Source organism: Suricata suricatta, chromosome 5, assembly GCF_006229205.1.
Source record: "Suricata suricatta isolate VVHF042 chromosome 5, meerkat_22Aug2017_6uvM2_HiC, whole genome shotgun sequence".
Classification (NCBI taxonomy): domain Eukaryota; kingdom Metazoa; phylum Chordata; class Mammalia; order Carnivora; family Herpestidae; genus Suricata; species Suricata suricatta.
The window spans coordinates 71,394,493-71,402,622 of NC_043704.1; the positions used below are offsets into that span (position 1 = coordinate 71,394,493).

Sequence of the window (8,130 nt, forward strand, 5' to 3'; positions counted from 1 at the left end):
TAAAATATGTAATTCCAAGAGTGTGACTTTGTTTTTTGTTTTTTTCTTAATGTTTATTTATTTTGATACAGAGAGCACACTGGTGTGCTAGACAGAGAGAGTGGGGGTGGGGCAGAGAGAGAGAGAGAGAGAGAAAGAGGGAATCCCAAGCAGGCTGCACTCTCAGCATGGAGCCTGATGGGGCTTGATCTCACAACCCATGAGATCACATGACCTGAGCCAAAATCAAGAGTCAGATGCTTAACTGACTGAGCCACCTAGGTGCCTCTTGATGTTGCTATTTTCTGAAGCTGGGGCCCAAATTCAAGAGAATAAAATTGACTTTGTGTCTTTTTGACTGGTAGGTGACACCAAAGGCTTGCTCTGCCCCCTCATAATCTGTGACGTGGCACTGCCATGCATAGAAGGAGGTTAACACAGAGATACTATTAACGTGCTCTGTGTTTTCTTACATGCTCAACAATATTGTAAGAGAGCTCCTCTATTTATTGGGTCCACGTTGTGGGGTGAGCTGATGAATTTAAAAAGCGGATTGAATCTAATACCTATAGAGGTAAAAGGTTATCAATATGAATAAATTTTCCAGTAATTTGGATGCTTTTGCAGAGTGGGTAAAAGTACATTCAAATTCCAGTGCAAAGCCCAACAGACTGTCAACAAATTGACTTCTGAGCCTATTTTATTCCTTGGTTTAAAACACGTATGTCAATTGGCAGCAATTTTGGCACACACTTTAGATAACAGATTTGTCACTGTCTTTCATTGTCCATTAATTCATTTTTCCCCCTCAGGCTAATGAGCAGTAAGTCTTCATGGAATAATTATGGGGACCTCATGCCGGTAGAGACTCCATTCTACTTGATTCTGGTAAGGTTAGCTCCTCTAACAGGTTAATGTGCCTTGTCATCAACATACGGCTTCTCTGCTCCTTTCATTTCTGTGTGAAACTGCAGACCAGAGATCAGCCCTTCTGGAGGAAACAGCACAGGACATAAAGGGACACAGGAAATAGACACATGATTGCCGACCTCCTTAGAATAAGCTGATGTGACCACTGGAGCAAGACACCTCATTGTCAGTCGATCCCTGGATTCTGTCCTCCAAAAGCCCACTTCTCCCCCAGTCCTGTTCATCCAGTCCTTAGGACCATCATTCACCCGATTGTCCAGATCGAACCCAAGGAGTCACCTGACTCCTGTCTTTATGTCATCCAATCCACGAGCTCTGCTATCAAAATAGATTCTCTCATGTCCAGACCATCACCCTCCCTTGCTTGGATATTGCAATAACCTCCGAACTGGCCTGTGCCTCTTCTGTCCTCCACCTTTAATAGATTCTGTTCCACATTGCAGCCAGTGCTTCTTTTAGAACTTAGATCATGGCCTCTCGTCAGAAACTCCCAACTGCTTCACAGGTCACTCAGAGTAAAATCCAAAGTCCTTACCGTGGCCTTCAAGGCTCTCCCTGACCTGACTCCTCTATCTTTCTGGCCTCATTTCCTAACACGCAACCTCTTGCTCACCCACATCAGCCAGACACACCGGCTTCCTTGCTGTTCTCAAACACACCCACATTCTTCGGTCCTGGGTCTTTGGCACTTGCTCTCCCCTTTCTCTGGAATTCTTTGCCACGAACGTGGTGAGCGAAGAGCTCGCTTCCTCTGTTCTTGTGTTCCCGTGGTGACCGCGCTCGGCCGGATGCCTGCATCCCCGGCTCTCCTCAGCGTACACGCCTCACAGTGCGTTTTGAGTCAACAAATGTATTTAAAATGTTTTTGCCTAATTTGCAAGATACTTTCCAGAAGGTTTCTACATGTTTACACTGTTCTTATGAGCATAAGCATATTATAATACTAACACTATAATCAGCATAAAATAATTTCTCAAATTTTATAGATGACAAATGTCACTGTGATCATTTCATTTATATCCCCTTAAATTGCTTATGAAGTTAAGTACTCTTAGGCACCTAGAGGTCATTTTATTGTAGCTGTTTTGTGAATTGCCCTTTTCCATCTTTTGCTTGCTCACATCTCAGTATAGAAATGTTGGGGTATTCTTTCATGTGTGATAAATAGACATAACATAAAATCGATCGTTTTAACCACTTTCTAGTGTCCAGCTAAGTACATTCACAATGTTGTACAGCCTTCACCACCACCCACTTCAGGCCCTTCCCATCATCCTGAACAGAAACTGCCTACCCACTAAAGAGTGACTCCTCAATCACCCCTCCCCCACCCGGAAACAGTAACTCCTTAATTGCCCCTCCCCCATCCGGTAACCACTGCTCTACTTTCCGTCTCTGAATTTGACTGTTGTAGGTGGAATCACATAAGTAGAATCATATGATATCTGTCCTCCTTTTCCCGCTCAGCATCATGTCCTCAAGCTTCATTGTTGGCCGTCAGCCATCCGGAAAGTTGGTATGTTACAGCAGGGTCAGAATTCCTTTACTTTTCCAGGCTGAATAATATTTCATTGTATGTGTTTGCCACATTTTGTTTGTCTTATTCACCTGTTTATGGCAGTTAGGTTGTTTCCACCTTTGAGCTATTGTGAACAACGCTGCTGTGAACATGGGTGTGCAAATATCTATTCGAGTCACTGCTTTCCATTCTTTTGGGTACATATCCAGAAGCAGAATTTCTGGATCACATGTAATCTTATGTTTCATTGTTTGAGGAACTGCCATAGGATTTCCCACAGCAGCTGTACCATTTCACATTCTCACCAACAATGCACAAGGTTCCAATTTCTCCACATCCTTGCTAACATTTTTTCCTGTTTATTTATTTTTTATTTTTCTAATCTTTATTTCTTTTTGAGACAGAGAGAGAGTGCAAGCAGAGGAGGAACAGAGAGAGAGTGGGAGACAGAATTTGAGTCAGGCTTCAGGCTCTGAGCTGTCAGCACAGAGCCTGACACAGGGCTCAGACTCATGAACCACGAGATCATGACCTGAGTTGATGTCAGGCACTTAACTGACTGAGCCACCCAGGTGCCCCTGGGTTTTTCTTTTTAAGAATATCCATCCTAACAGGTGTCAGGTGGTGTCTCATTTTACTTTTGGTGGAAGCATGCGGGTTTTTCTTCCTGATTTACAGGAGCTCTTTTATATATATATATAAAAAGTTGATTGTATTTATTACAAATATATTCCCAGTTTGTTGTTTGCCTTTTAATTTGTGTGTAATTTTCCATGTAAATTTTTTGTTGCTTTTTTTCCCTCTCTCTCTTTTAAGTAGGCTTCATGCCCAGTGTGGAGCCCAATGCAGGACTTGAACTCACACCCCTGAGATCAAGACCTGAGCTGAGGTCAAGAGTCTGGCTGAACCACCCAGGTACCCCTTGTGTTGTTTTTATGTAATCAAATCTATTGATCATTTTCCTAGCCTTATTTTACCTTACTTCCCCCCTCTCCTTCTGTCTGATGAATATTTAACTGTATTTCTTGTTTTCACTTCCATTTAATTCTTTAATCTGAAATTAATGTAAAGGTAAGATAGAAGGTAAAGATCTAACATGTATTTTTCTCATATCATTGTAATCAATTATTCCAGGAGTTGTTTTGAGTAAGCTTTCTTTTCTCTCTTACATCAGATTCTAAGTTTTTCGTATATGCTAAGATCTGTGAGTGGCACTGTGAGGTGCCTTCCAGACACCCTCAGGAATGAAGAACTTATCCTCCAGTTGTCAGAAGACAGCCTCAGTTTTGGGGAGTGCCTCCCCTAGAGAAAATTACCTCACCCAAGGTCCCACCTCCTTCTATAGCAGTTTGCATCCAAGGAGTGAGCGCGTCAAGTATAAAGGCTCAGACACTTTTCCCCAGTGCACAAAATTCTGAAGGGCCTTCCAGCCCCTGTGTGACCTACCGGTTTACTAAGGATATTGTTGGGCCTTTACCACAGATTGATTCTCCTCTGCTCAGTCCTGTTTCCTTTCCTTTGCTTTGACAGGCTTTGATCCCAAAACTATTCCCAATAAACGTCTTGCATACTCATCTGTAAAGTCTATTTGTGATTTTTTAAAATCTATGTATTGAATTTAGCACCATATATTTTGATCTTTGTGGTTTTAGAATCCGGGGGACTTTTTGCAATTTATTTTGAGAGAAAGAGTGTGAGCAAGGGAGGGACAGAGAAAGAGCGAGAGAGAGAATCCCAGGCAGGTGCCCAGCATGGAGTCTGACACAGGGCTCAAACTCAGGAACCTTGAGATCATGACCTGAGCTGGTCACTTAACCGACAGAACCACCCAGGCACCCCTGCGTCTTGCATTCTTAGTTGTCATTATATGAATCCTTAAATTTATGATGCTATGTAGTAAACAAAAAATCGACACAAAGATATTAAGTAATGAATAAGAAATGAGGTCCCACTCAAACATCACCTTTCATTAAAACTAGCATCTTCTTGGGCGCCTGGGAGACTCAGCTAGTTAAGCATCCAGCTCTTGATTTCAGCTCAGGTCATGATCTCACAGTTCATCAGTTCAAGCCCCATGTCAGGCTCTGCCAATGCAGAGCCTGCTTGGGATTTTTTCTCTCCCCCTTTTTCTCTGCTCCTTCTCTTGCTTTGCCCCCCGCCCCCCCCCCTCTCTCCCTCTCTCTCAAAATAAACAAACTTTAAAAAGTAGCATCTTCCTTTTCCATCTCAACTGTAGTGCAAAACAATGCCAAGTGCAGGTACAATGACAATTTACTACCAAATGACACTTAAAATCTTGCAAAAGAAGCAGAATTTTATGATATTGATAGAAGTTATATTGAAACACCAGTTAAATCACCCAAAAAGTCATCAACCATTAATGAGCTAGTCTAAAACAGCTAAAAGTTGAGAAAGGAAAAATCAACAAGGTTGACAGTCTAGTAGACTCTTCAAAAAGAATGGCTGGTAGCTTCACTAGTAAATTCCATCTGACATTTACAAATGAACACCAATCCTCCTCAAACTTTTCCAAGAAATAGAAGAGGAAAGAATACTTCCTAACTCATTCTGTGATGTCAATATTACCAAAGCCAGCTGAAGACATCACAAAAAATCCCCCACAGACTAATATCTTTTATAAATATGGATGCAAAACTCTTCAGCAAAATACTAGCAAGCTGAATCCAGCAGCATATTAAAAGGATTATACACCATGACCAAGTGGGATTTATTCCAGGAACCCAAGAGCAGTCCAACATACATAAATCAGTCATCTTAATGCAGAAAAGGCATTTGGCAAAATCCAATACCATTTCATGATTAAAACACTCCATAGCCTAGTAATAAAAAGGATATTTCTCAAATAAAGGGCATTTATGAAAAACCCACAGCTAACATCATATTTAATAATGAAAGACTGATTTCCTTGCAAAGTCAGGAACAAGCCAGGAATTCTTGCTTTTGACACTTTTATTTAACATTATACTGGAATTTGTAGTTAGAGCAATTGGAGAAGGAAGGGAGGGAGGGAGGGAGGAGGGAGGGAGGGAGGGAGGGGATGCCTGGGTGGCTCAGTCAGTTAAGTGTCCAACTCTTGACTTCAGCTCAGGTCATGATCTCACGGTCATGGGATCGAGCCCTGTGTGGGGCTTCATGCTGAGCAGTGGAGCCTGCTTAAGTCTCTCTCTCTCTCTCCCTCTTCTCCTCCCCTGCTCACATTCACTTTCTCTTAAGAAAGAAAAGAAAGAAAGAAAGAAAGAAAGAAAGAAAGAAAGAAAGAAAGAAAGAAAGAAAGAAAGAAAGGAGCATCTGCACTGCAAATCTCCAAAATTTCTAATTGCAGATGACACAATTTGTATATGGGAAATCTTAAAGAACTCACACACACACACACACACACACACACACACACACACACACACACACAAAATCAGAGCTAATAAATGAGTTCAGAAAAGTAGCAGCATTATTCATAATAGCCAAAAAGTGAAAATTACCCAAATGCCCGTTAATCTGGGCATGACCAAAATCTGGTGTGTCCACACAGTGGAATATTACTTAACCATAAGAAGGAACAAAGCACTAACATGTGCTGCAACATGGATGAACCTTGAAAACATGAAAAAAGTTAGGCATGTTAAAACACCACATTGTATGATTCTGTTTTTTATTTCCTATGTTTAGCGAGAGAGCATGAGTGGGGGGAAAGGGCAGAGGGGGAGAGAGAGACAGAAAGAGAGAGAGAGAATCTCAAGTGGGCTCAACACTCAGTGCCTGACATGGGTTTGATCCCACGGCCCTGGAATTATGACCCAAGCCGAAATCAAGAGTCGGCTGCTCAGCCAACTGAGACACCCAGGAGCCCCCCTATGATTCTATTTAGTAAGTGTCCAGAACAGGCAACTCCATAGAGAATAGATTAATGGTTGCCAGGGGATGGGAAGAAGGAAGAATTGGGAAGTAGAAGGTTTCTTTTTGGGCTGATGGAAATTTTCTGCAATTAGAGTAATGGTGATAGTTGCACATTATAAATACAATAAAAAACCACTGAATTAGGGGCGCCTGGGTGACTCAGTTGGTTAAGCGTCCAACTTTTGCTCAGCTTTTGATCTTGCACTTGTGAGTTTGGGCCCTGCGTCGGGCTCCATGTTGACAGCCTGGAGCCTGCTTCAGATTCTGTGTCTCCCTCTCTCTCTGCCCCTGCCCCACTTGCACCCTGTCCCTCTCTTTCTCTCAGAAATAAATGTTAAAAAGTTTTTTAAAACACTGAATTATACATTTTATAATGACTAAACTGGTGAATTTTGTGTTATGTGAATTTTACCTCAATAAGAATTTTTTTTTTTAAATTTCAAAAGAGACAATGGCCTTTAAATATCAAATGATTGAGGACCCCTGAGGAAAACTGATGAAATATATGGGGTTTTTATATTGTGATTTTTCAAAAATGATCCTTTTTTTTAGTGTTTATTTATTTTTGAAGGAGAGAGAGACAGAGCACGAGTGGGGGAAGAGCAGAGAGAGAGAGGGAGACACAGAATCCGAAGCAGGCTCCAGGCTTTAAGCTGTAAGCACAGAGCCTGACGTGGGGCTCAAACCCACGAACCGTAAGACCACGACCCGAGCCGAAGTCGGACACTTAACTGACCGAGCCACCCAGGCACCCCTCAAAAATGATCCTTACACCAAGAGAGCCAACACTGAAGTGATAGGTGTGTCCTGTCATGCAATCATGTAATTTTGTGAGAATATTCAAGAAAAAAAAAGCAAAAAAAAAAAAAAAGGAAAGAAATGAAGAATGATTTCTTCTTCCTGGGTCTAAGATTCAGTGTTTGACAGCTAGTGGTCCAAAATTAGCAAGAGGAGAATGTGATTGGCTGGTCAGGCTCATCTTCTCTTGCCATACCCCAGCTAGGGATGGGCTGGCCTTGAGTCCGGGCATCATCGCCCAGGACTAATCCGTGGGTCACACTGCATAGGAGACAGCCACCTACGGACTCTGGATGGGGCAGAAGTACCCCCTCAGAGCGAAAGCCCTCCTCTCACCCACCCCCTGCCCTTCCTCCCTCCCTCATCATCCAACCTAAGAATTAACCAGTCTCCCCTGAGCCTCCCAGCCCCTCGCTGCTCAGCTGCATAAACACAGTGTTAACCTTGGCTGCCTTCCCTTCCTGACTCCCTCTGGTTCTTTGTCCCCCTTCTCCTGCCTTCCCCTCCCACAATTCTGTCCGGAAGAAGTTTCAAAGAACATCCTCAACACCCTGCTATCTGCTCTAAAGAAGTCTAAAGTTCAGGGCTTTGGGCAATTAAGCTCAAGGCCTCTCATCCGGCTAGAGAGGAATGACCCAGGGAGCAGCCCTGTGGGCACTGTTGAGGGAGCTGAGTCAGCGCTGGGTCTTGGCTTTGTCGGGGTGGGGCCAAGGCAGTGACCCTCTCTGGGTCAATGCCTTTGTTTTCCTTGCTGTGCCCTTACTGCCACCTCCAGAGGTAACTGGGTCCCTGAGACTCCTAGATCACTACACTGTCCCAAGAGCTGTACTTTAGGAGAGAGTGAAAGAGGGAGAGAGCTGCGCATGACAGTTCTCTCTTGATACCACGTCGCTGACAGCTTCCCTGGATTGTATCTCCTCCCCATCCCAGAATCAACTCTCTTGACCCTCTCGTGGGCCCTGAACCTCAACGGAGCTCCTAACTAGGTCTCT

The 8,130-nt window shown here is 43.2% G+C and overlaps 1 long non-coding RNA gene across 1 annotated transcript; it reads right to left on the reverse strand.

Moving 5' to 3' along the window:
* Positions 1–661: 661 nt before the first annotated feature.
* On the reverse strand, positions 662–1,604 carry LOC115291849. The gene is made up of 2 exons (XR_003908698.1): positions 1,523–1,604; positions 662–967 (listed from the first exon to the last, which is right to left on the reverse strand). It is a non-coding gene; the product is annotated as an uncharacterized LOC115291849 (long non-coding RNA).
* Between the last annotated feature and the right edge of the window lie 6,526 nt (positions 1,605–8,130).